Source organism: Macrobrachium rosenbergii, chromosome 20 (genome assembly GCF_040412425.1).
Source record: "Macrobrachium rosenbergii isolate ZJJX-2024 chromosome 20, ASM4041242v1, whole genome shotgun sequence".
NCBI lineage: Eukaryota > Metazoa > Arthropoda > Malacostraca > Decapoda > Palaemonidae > Macrobrachium > Macrobrachium rosenbergii.
Window position 1 is genome coordinate 7,240,001 of NC_089760.1, and position 12,500 is coordinate 7,252,500.

General features: G+C 34.4%; 1 protein-coding gene across 2 annotated transcripts in view; it reads left to right on the top strand.

Moving 5' to 3' along the window:
• LOC136849036 (coiled-coil domain-containing protein AGAP005037-like) overlaps positions 1-12,500 on the top strand; it is a 926,632-nt gene that overhangs the window by 156,554 nt on the left and 757,578 nt on the right. The window lies entirely within an intron of this gene.

Sequence of the window (12,500 nt, forward strand, 5' to 3'; positions counted from 1 at the left end):
GAGTGCGTCGGTCCGCAGTACTGAGAGGTCACGCTGGGCTTTCTGTCCCCTAGCTTGTGGTCTTGTGTTAGTGTTCTGTTGCATGTTATTTGGAATGCACCTTTTGCGGCAGACAATTTAGCAAAGGGTGGCGGCGGGGGAGGGGGCGGGGGAATGACATTCTGACGTACGGTGAAAGGGTGAATGGGCCAAAAAAGGTTGAGAACCACTGCTTTAAACGGAGGTGTAAATTCCCAGTGCTATTGCAGTGGATATGTATGAATGCCTTTCATTACAACCACATATTACCTTAATATCCCCACCTTCGCCCTCTTTCTAAGTGCCGTATTGGTAGAAATAATGATGGTTTTTTTTTCGGGAAGTGTGTTCATTTAGACCGTTCATAAGCAAATATCCTCCGAAATGAAATCGGTATTTCTCACTCTACAACTGAGACCACGAGAAAAAACAAAATCAGATAAGAGCCCAACAAGGCAAAAATGAGGTTTTATTTAATCAAAGCTGTGAATACTATTGCAGTTATAGGGTGCAAAAGGTTAGACGAGCACATTCTTTGCACTGTCGTTCAAGATATTCTTGGCAAGATTAGAGAGCACTTGATGGAACCTTGGAAACCGATAGACAAAAGAGTACGGCACTAAGTAGAATTAAAAACGGCAATAAGAGTATTTCTTTTCATAATAATAGTATTCATGGTCTTTTCTGTACTCACTCGCTTTGTTGTTTGCTTTGGTATAAATTTGGCCTGTTGCTGCTCACAGGATGCTCCCAAGGTTTGTTGCAACGACATCTGATGTTATTATTTACCAAGGATTGAAATAATGACCAGACTCATTTGTTGCTTAGCTTCACTGATCAAGAAACGGGCGGTTTCATCACTGCCGTTCCATTTGACTCGGTTCAATGAGCAGTGTATTGAGAGAGGAACCTTTTTCAAACTACAGAAGTGAAGTGTTTCCCCTCGTTCAAACATGGTGGCATGAATGACCTGTAATGATCCTCAGCCTGACCACTTTCATTGTGATGAATTATGAATCATGGTTTGATTATGGGATGCATCTTTTCTATGATAATATAAGGAGAAATTAAATATACTCTGCATAGCGCCTACCTCCTAGTCCTAAATATCACACGGACCGCCCTTAGCCAAGGTCCCGCACTGGCATAAAGCCAGTTTAATGTAAGCCAATTATCAATCTTTTTTTATTTTTGTTAAGTATAACTTATATATTATTGACAGTTTGAATTCAAGTAGAATTCCGGATAGCTAAACACCGACGTATCTGTCATCGAACCAATTTATACTAACATCTCACCTTTTCATATTCAGATGTAACACAACTGACGCACACAGAGAGGTTATCAATATGAAATATTGAAAAAGCTGTTGAATACCTTACCGAGAGTGGTGTAAAAAAGATAGACAATGGAACTAAATAAATAAATATTTCCGAGTTCTGGGGACATTGTTCTCTTTCTTTGTGGATGCAGCCTCCGAATTGATTACCTTTAGTTTCAACACAACTTTCGTCTTTTGAACTTTTTCAGTCCAAAGACAAATTTAAATTACTATGCTACTGATTATAAAAGACACTTAATTGTATTATTATTGATAGAGAACAGCTATATGCAATAAAACGAAATCCTTCATTGAGTCATATCACTACCTATTTCTCTACAGGTGAGGCAAAGTACGGCAGAATTTGATAAAAATTGCTTGAAATTGGTGTCACATAAGCATATTTTCTGACGTGTATCACAGTATTGCCACAGCAGTTGTAGAAGCTAGCCAAATATTTTTTGTTTGTGTACATTTCAACATTGTGATGAAATTACAGCTACCCATGCTTTGCAGGATGACGCCACATTAATGTCACAAATTCCTGTGACACGTCTCTGAGACGTAAATTTTATGGTTGTGAAAAGCGCTTACCATCTTAGGACCCCACATCCTATTTACCTGCGAATGAATCGGGATTACCTTACCGTTATACAAATTCAAGATCTGGTGGGAGACTTCCCAAACGTAGTCCCTTTACGTTTCGGGGAGAGTATGGGTTGCGTGCAAATGTACATTATCCATTATTTACAGAGTCCCCTTCGTATATCGATCCAACAACAAATGTTGTTTTATACAAAGTTGCCACTTTGCAAATTAAATGTACTGTGGTGAAGAATGCATGGGAATATCGTCTATAAATAAATATATGTGTGTGTATATGTTTATATATACTGTATATGTATATACACACTTATATATAATATATATACTGTATATATATATACATATATATATATATATATAAATATATATATATAAATATATATATATATATATATATATATATATATATATATATATATATATACTGTATATATATATATATATATATATATATATATATATATATATATATATATATATATATATACACATGCATACATACATACATACATACATACATACATACATACATACATACATACATACATACATACATATATATATATATATATATATATATATATATATATATATATATATATATATACATACATACATACAGTATATAGCATTATGATAAATCTGATTATATTTAACATTGATTTGAATAAATACTGTATTTAAGGAAAGTATAACGAGAGAGAAAGGTAGCTTGATAATTTACCTGCACGAGTGGAATCACAAAAAAGTTGTAAAACGACAGCGGCGAGAATACGATCGAAGATGCGTTGTTCATAAAATGTCCGGATTGGTCAAAGTTGCTCAATAATCTAAGTATGATTATACTTATTCATGAGATTTATGTGAAAAACCTTTTACTACTGATACGTAGAACCCATTTGTTGAGAATGTGTTTTGTAAGAAAATTATTTTGTTTATACGTTCCCTTTTCGTCTCATCTTGTTGATTGTATTTCCACACTGGCTGGAAGAAAAGACTGAAAATTTTCAGAAATAAAATTTCAAAGGAAAAATGATCGTAATTTGTTTTATGTTTAACACATTCTTACTGATATCGACCTTGAGAACATATTTGTAATTCTTTGTTATTTTATAATAATAATAATAATAATGATAATAATAATAATAATACGGTAATAATAATAATAATCATAATAATAATAATAATAATAATAATAATAATAATAATAATAATAATTATTATTATTAATTTTATTATAAGAATAATAATAACCACGTTCCTATTGGTTTTCGGACTTCCATCTAAAGTTACTTTAATAGCTTCAGAGACACCATTTCGAAAGCTTTCAAACCACCAGTCTATCTTTATCCCGCAATCCTATGCTTTCGCAAAAGGACTACGAAAAAGCAGTAAAATATTTGTTCTAAAAATTTTTTGAGTTGAGCTCTGGTAAATTTTGTTCATATAATTGTCATTTGGTCAATAGTTTAATCATTGTTACATTTACATGGTAAAACAAGTCACAATCTTTCCGAGTCAGAGAGGATTTTTCTTGACAACTATTGTTAGGAGTAGTCAGAATAATTTCAGCAAAATGTTACCTAATTAGCACGACTGTTATTGCTGAGCAGATATCCTTCCTTTTTTTTTTTTTTTTTTTTGTTATTCGTCGTGAGATTCTGGAGAGACGCATGTGCCTCATGAAATGAAGCTCTATAATTTTTTTTTTTTTTTTTTTGAAGCTATTGACAGCGAAATCATTTCCCCTCTATAACCTGTGTCACCTTATGGATTTTATCTAGGGTTGGCTTCTTATTTGTCAATATTCTCCTTGACTCAGTTCCTGCAAAACACGACATTTTATATTGCTAATAGTTATTTTATCCAAATTAAGCAAAAAATATTTAGTTAAACTTATCTCATTTCGGAAAGATTTCGGACACGACGCGAAAAACTTTCTCGCATAAGTTCTGTCAGTCATATCCATGGCAAAATGTATCAACAAGAATGTGCCGTTTCTTGCCGTTTGCCAAGAAGTTTGCTGGAACTCTTTATAAGACAGTTTGAAATTCCGGTCATTTGCTTCTTCCGCTCATTTTTTTTTTTTTTTTTTTCCAAAGCCAGTCACTGCTATGATTTTATATGACATAGGCACCTACCAAATTATTCTTTCCTTCAAACCAAATGTTTTTCTTGCTGGAGTACAACATCCAAGAATGTGTATTACAAGCTAAGAAATGTATGCCAAGAATTTAATATTTACATTTCTGAAATGATTTGTTTCACGAGTGGAGGTTGCAAATCGGCGGAAATATGGCATTCGTATATTGCTTTTTACATTAAATTCCCTCGTTAAACACCACATCGAAATTGCAATTATGGAGTTTCGCCACAGTATGGAGTACGTAAAAAAGTATTACGCTTTTGGATGTTTTCAAAAATAATTTTCTTATCCCTTGATAGTTGGAGAGAAGATGCCCCCATAAGGTAAAACTTATTGCATTCTGAGGCTGGCGTGTATTATGAAAATAGCAGATAGGTATCATATCGTAAGCTATTATGTGCAGTGTTTTCTGGTCCCTTAATAATTAGAGGAAAAGTTAAGTATACCTTAGTTTAACCAGACCACTGAGCTGATTAACAGCTCTCCCAGGGCTGGCCCGAAGGATTAGATTTATTTTACGTGGCTAAGAACCAATTGGTTACCTAGCAAAGGGACCTAAAGCTTATTGTGGAATCCGAACCACATTATAACGAGAAATGAATTTCTATCACCAGAAGTAAATTTCTCTAATTCTTCATTGGCCGGTCGGAGATTCGAACGCGGGCCCAGCAGGGTGCTACCCGAGAACGATACCAACTGGTCCAATGAGGAACTACTAATTAGAGAAGGTACCCCTCCTTAAGGTAAAACTTATTGTGTTCTGAGTCTGGCATGTATTATGCAAACAATAGGTATATATCGTATTGTAGGCTATTACGCACGACGCAGACAATGGAATAGGTGAAATAATGACTCCAGAGTAATTCAGTCATCAGGAAGCAATTATTATAATCACATTTATCTATTTATACGGTCCGGATCGTGACAGACAATGACGGCAAGGGAAAACAGTTTTCATCTCTCCCACATCATCTTTATCTGACCTTATTCCTTCAAAGCTCCCACACACCCCCCCGACTCCACGACCGATCTCCCCAACCCTCTCTCCCAAATCAATCAAATAAGTGGATAATGCTGACACAGAATAACACAAGAAGAAGAAGGAGAGGAAAAATCCGTTTGTCTTGTGTGTGTGCACTTTGAGTAATGTTCTCAGAATGATCCCTTTGTCACTGAGGGACGTTTTCTCTTCTTGTTCTGAGACGCCAGACAGAAAAACAATTTACCGCGAAATGACGCGTTTGACTCGCTCTTGGGTGGGGGTGATGATGGGAGAGTGTGACGAGGTGGGGAACGAGGTGGCAGACTTTGTAACGTGCAGTTATAATTGCTTATACCTGAATTTTTTCTGCTCGCTCTCTTTCTCTTTTTCTTTTTTTTTCTTTCTCTCTCTTTCTCTCTCTCTCTCTCTCTCTCTCTCTCTCTATTCCTTCTTTATCCGTCGTATAACTTACATATTTCACTCATCACTAGTCTCTTAACCTTTTCCTTTGCATACCCTTCTGCCATTTTCTTTTAGTTTATTTTTCATGTATAGTCATCGCCCTCAGAATACAGGCTTTGATGCCTTGGGAGTGTATATATACACACATACATATATACAGTTTATATATACACATATACACATATATATGCTTGCATATGTATATGTAAATATGTATATCTGTTTGTATGTATGTATATATGTATGCATACATATACATAGACATACACATACATATATATATATATATTATAGATTTAAAGTTTTAATTTTAATATATATATATATATATATATTATATATTATATATTATATTATATATATATATATATATATATATATATATATATATATATATATATATATATATATATATATATACAATATATACTGTATGTGTGTATATTATAGATTTAAAGGATATATCCTTTATCAATGGCTTCTCTCAGTTCCTTTCTTTTTTTCGTCCGAGTGACTAAACTATATTCATATTTCTCAACTATCCCAGATTATAATGGGAACTCCATTCATTAACATCGTCCCCTTTATTTTCTCTTCCCATCTCTTCAAAATTTTTAACGAACTACAAAGAAATAGTCTCTCTCTCTCTCTCTCTCTCTCTCTCTCTCTCTCTCTCTCTCTCTCTCTCTCTCTCTCTCTCTCTCTCTCTGAGCTTACAAATGCGGTACATTGGCATATGATGCCATAGAAAAGTTAATTATTCTCTTTCAGTTTTAATCAGGCTGGGTACATAGATATGTAATGTAGTGGAAGATTCAATTATTACCCTTTGTATCAAGTCCCCCTTCTCTCGGGCTCTCTCAGCTGGTCGTCCCTGTAAGGGTGGTACGTTGTTGTGTGTTGTCATAGGAAGTTTGTTCTCATTGTTTGTTTTTTTAAGTTATAATGATTCTTCACTGAATAGAAGGATTACTGGAAATATTGATAACTTATTTATCTGTATATCTGTGTATCTATGTATCTATCGATTTCAAATTAATTAAAGAAGGACGATGAAGTTAAAACCTCTTCACCGAGTTTAGAAATCATTAAGCAATTGAGTTTTTGCTTAAAAAGTCTTCTCTATATTTTAGGATTGCTGCAGTTCTTTTGACTGAACAAAACAGTGGACTTGTCTCGACACCTTAACACACTGAAGTAAAACATGGAGGTTAAGATTTGCATTTTGAATTTAATGTTAGCAATATATAATTATGAATAATCATGGCAGTTGCATAACAGAAATACAATCGTTAAAAAAATTTATGCACAAAAATTACAGACGAAACTGTCCCTTGTTGCAGTTTGTGATTAAGCTGGCACTATGCCAGCACGGGCTCTTGCTCATAGAGCAGAACGTAAACTGTGCCAAATTTCTTGATCGTTAAGGTCATGGAATTTTTATGAAACTTTTAGTAAGACGAGAAATAATCAAGCTACCATTTTTCAAATAAGGTTGGCAGATCAACAAATCGACCTAACAAGAGCGAATGAAGCATCAGTAGCTGGGATTCCTGTAAAGTATATCTTAAGTTTGAAATGAAAATGACACTTATAGATTGATGCTGGATGAAGAGTTAAATGGCGTCTTTTACAATAATTTTGCTTGCAAATGTTTCTTGATACCAAACGAATAGATACCATTCACTATCCGCAAAAATACTCACATCATTATTGAGGAGGTTGAATTAGAGCTAATAATAATATCACAGATCACATTAGAATCAGTAATATGGAAATGATTCAGTTTGTTTCTGCAAAGCTTTGGATGCAAGGTGAAATAAACAGAATCGTAAGGGTAGAAGAGTAAGATTCTTTTACTGGAACTAAAGTCTTTTCAGTAGAATGTAAGGGAAAACTACTGTGAATATTCGCTTCATATAATTTCAGCGAGTTTTCGTTTTGTCTTTTAATTTGATCTTTACAGTGATGGATGACCAAGGTGAACGGCTAACATTCGTAACAACTTGTATCCGGAATTTGTTGACTTATTTGAATTTTGAATGATAAATAAGTTTGTTTAGAATAAATATTGTAGGCTAAATATTTTTCATATTCATTTATGTACCTGCTTGGCATAGATCTCATATTGCTCAGTAACACGCTATTTGTAATTTTTTTTCTGCAAGGCCGCAAATGCACACGCCCAGAGTACCTCTCCCGCCTTAGAGACTATTTACTTTTAAAGTTACAGCTGCACAGCTTGAGCCATCATTTAAGGTGGCACAACTGCGATATAATTCAGTATCTTACGGAAAACGTGCTGAATAACCGGACGGTTCCAGTGTCAGGTATCAGACCAAACTTTCGTATATCAAATTAAACCTAATGAAGCACAATGTCTCCCTTCTGTGGTAGTGGAGGAATTCGTTAATCAAAACATCTGAGTTTGCAGATGGAGTTGACGGTGACAATGTTGTTTCTTTCAAGTGATTAAATTTTTTTTTTTGTATCCTGTGCGCGATTACATATTACAACAGGTGTTATTTTTGACGATAATATTGAAGCGATAATATTGAATATCAAATTGTTTTCTTGTTTAATAACCGTCTGATTGTGGACTGATTATCAAAGTGCTTCGGCAAAGTGCCTCAATTGAAATCTCTTATCTGTTTTTATCCGGTGACTTAATTCTCCTCCAATAATGGTGTGCTCTTGCAATATTGATTCTTAGTGCATTACAGCACTTGCCTAGCATGAATATAAAAAACCGATAATGATTACTAACCAATAGCGTATACTGGCTCTGTGAAATTTTTTTTGGAAGAATTAAGTGCTGTGATATATCCGAGAGGATTTGCTTTTGCAGAAAACGATCATCCTTCCTTGGTATTGTAGCCACGTCGTCAAAAATAACGGAAAATGAAATACTTTTGCAAATGCAGCTTCTTATAACACATCAAGTGGATTGTGTACAATATTGTTCAAGTTCTGTGCTTTCAGACAACTCATGATTGCAGTTAAGAAATTATATAAAATTAAAATTATTTTTTTATCATGGCCTCGTGTTATAAAGGAAAACAATTACCAATATGATAACATATTTTTTTAGATAGATACAAATAGGACACCCATGTGTAAGAAATATTGCGGTAACTGCTAAGCGATGTCTAGCATAAGTAGCCATAAACTGTAAATACTTGGAGTGGCAGTTTATCGAAATTTTGCACGGTGCTAAAAGATTTCCATATATCTGTAACTATATTTCTACAAATATTTTTAATAGCAAAGAGATTTTTACTTTTAACTCGCGTTAACGTTGTATTTTTGTCGTTTTTATATTTCTGACCATACTGCGATTAATCAAAACAATTCAGCTTTGAAATAACACCAAAATGAGCATTCTTGCGTTCAAACTAACTTTGCACAGGCCGGTCAAATGGATGCATCGATAGGTAAGTTTTCTATAGAAAACCGTGAAATATTTCTATGTTTTCCTTTACGTTTTAATACCAGGTAGCTGACATGAATATAACATTGAATATATATCAGAGGAATAGTAATTTACTGCAGCAGTGTATAGACTATAAATGTATAGATCCATGATTCTTTATTTTTGGCTACTATTTTTAATGAGTTAATTTGCTTTTTTGAACCCATAGATGTACATTACAAATTATTCAGCTTTAAGATGCCAGCAAAATGAGGCTTCTAGTACGAAAATTAGCTTCGTACAGGCAGTTCTAAAATAAATTTCTCTGAGCACAAGCGCTGTGGAGGTGAGATAGGTATTGAACAAACTTGCGGGCGGAGGCACACACACACACACACACACACACACACACACACACACACACACACACACACACACACACACACACACACACACACACACACACACACACACACACACTGTATGGATACGGGCTGTCTTATATTAAAGGACGACCTATTGCCTTTATCTTGGCATTGTACAAATGACGCCAACTTATCCGGACTTGATGCATTTTGAAATTACTTTGATCTGAATTTAAAAGTAAATTATAACTGCCTTTAAAACGACAAAGTTATATATTCATGGAAATTCATAGTAAGCTACTGAGATTACCTTATAAGTTGTATTCACATTTTGCCGATTTGTAAAATATTTTCTTACTGATTAGAAAGAGAAATTAAGCATACTTCCTTGCTGCACACTTCTGTCAAGTTACTCTGTTATATCTGCCTTGTATCCATCCAGAATACAGGTATTTATAAATATATATATATATATATATATATATATATATATATATATATATATATATAATAACATAATATTATATATATAGATAGATGGGCAGACTGAGAATCAACAGGCCACTTATACCAGTTAGATATAAATTTGTAATAACTAAATACAATGACCTCTTCATTTATCGATTTCTTCACACTTTTTGAATACGTTTGTCACTGAAAAGCCTGCAAGTTTTACCTTAATCTCACCATGACCCAATGTGCACGAGTTCGGATTCAAGGATTTGCAGTGACAAGGGTATCCAGAATGTATGGAGGATTAGAGAATTTAAGAGGTCATTGTGATTACTAAAAGTACAAACTATAAATATATATATATATATATATATATATATATATATATATATATATATGTATGTATATATATATTATATATATATATATATATATATATATATATATATATATATATATATATATATATATATATATATATTCAAATACTGTATATGTATATAATATATAATATATAGGTATGTGTGTGTGCGTGAATGCTGGTGTCTGATTATGTGTAATGCTGCTATATATGTGATTCTTTAGGCACATAACAAATGGGTTTAGTTTTGAAAACGAGTAGCACGAAGGTAATTTGACTTCAGCAGTCAAGAGAATAAATGCAATTTCACAAAAACTAGCAATCTTAGCGACAACGAACACCATTATATATATATTCCTTTGCTGTCTTACATGAAAGGAATTCGGTTGCAAATGGCACATAGTACCTGGCGTTGCGGGGCACACACACACACACAGTCTCTGGGGAAGGTTTTGACTCTCACTGATGGTGACTCACCCGGTAGCAGTATTGATTCCACCCATGACCCTTTATCCCACGGCAGACTTGCCTCTTTTCCTATTCACTTTACAAATATTTTGGGGGTCTTGATTCCAATTCTCCTTCTTCTAACCATTTCCTTTTTCTCTTGGTACGTACAAAGAATTAGAGGGATTTATTTCTGGTGATAGAAATTCATTTCGGGTTCCACAGTAAGCTGTAGGTCCCGTTGCTACGTAACCAGTTGGTTCTTAGGCTCGTCAAATAGGTCTAATCCTTCGGGCCAGCCCTAGGAGAGCTGTCAATCAGCTCAGTGGTCTGGTTAAACTAAGGTATACTTAACTTTTTTCTCGTTTCTCGTTCGCTTTTGTTCTTAATCTTCTCTTATTCTGAAACTCCGCTTTCCAGTGACGCTTTCCAAACCTGTAGCTGAATGCATTCTTGCACATGCATTTCTGTGGTGAGGTTGCACCTTCGGTTTCAGCTTACTTTTAACTGCGACACACATACGGTTAAACTCGCGAATATAGAATTTTTTCTTCATGATAATATTTGGCTGAAAAACTTTCTAAAAACCTCCGGTACCATTCTTTGTTTTTCTGGTGTTTGCTTTGTGTCACTGACCTCGGTTTGCTCCAAGTATCCTGTTTCCTTCCATTATAGGATGTTGTCGTCTTTCCACTTATTATCATCGTCATTTGAACTGTGGAATTCTATGTACAAAACTCTGAAATGGTTCATTCCATTCAGTTCAGAATAATGTGTACCATTATGAGTCTTTTTCCTTTTTGCTGCTAATGTGATGGAACAATTCGTTCAACACAAAAAAAAAAAAGACTCAGTACTGTCTCAGTGGTGAAGTAATATTTATAATAATTTCTTTTCCGTGAATTCTTGAACTTAAACGACTTTGTTGCTAATATTCACACCACTCTCTTTGTTTTAAGTGATTACATGTTTTAGTTTTTGCTTTGTCCCTCCTCACACATTCTCTCCACTCAGCAACCATAAAACGTTGCCATTCCTGGCAGGTTGACGTACGAACCTTTCTTCTCAGTTTATTCCATAGTATTTTATTTTTTGGGGGGTGGTTTCCAAAAGCTATTCTTGCAGAACTTTTCCCGTTGAGACCATAATCCATTCATCAGTTGAAACTTTCTCTCTTTTCTTCTGAGTTATTCCTAGCCATGCCTTTTGCTTTAAATCACGCCATTTTGAACTCTACTTGTAATTACTCTAATTTTCTGCTCAAAAGAAGATAGCTTTACTTTAGTGAGAGGAAATTTATTACCTGATCCTGTCGAAAAATAAATTGGTTATTTACTAGTAAACCTTTACCAATCTTAAGATTGAATTTTTCTTTTTGTCATGATTAATCTATGTCTTGTTTACTTACTGAAACGACCACAGCCAATGGTTATCCTTTCTCAGCTAATTCTTGTTTCAAGAAATCAAGTGAGGCCGATATACCCCATTACAACTTCTGTCCGTGAGGTCCAAAGGTTTATTACTTTCTTGGAACTGAAAGGATACCCGGTTTGGATCAAAATACAGTGTTTCGTTCGGTAATTCTGCAGTGAGCCGCGCCTTGGATTTTGGCATCATTTCATTCGGGATAATTCTTAGGTCTTTCAACTGTCATTCGTTTTTGAGTTGAGTATTCGTTCAGTGCTTATATTCATGAGATTTAAATGCTGTTATCTTATTTGTTGTACATCAGCTTCTTGACAGCCTTGAACTGAAGACCATTGTTGTGGTTAACATTGTTGTCCTTCCAGCTGTACATAGCTTCTCTATATGCTGGCCGGTGGCTTTGTTTCCTTTTGATAAGGATCATTTCAGCTCTTTGGTGACCATGTAACACCTGGTAGGCCACCGATTCACATATCTATTTTGTGAAGACTAGCATTGCATA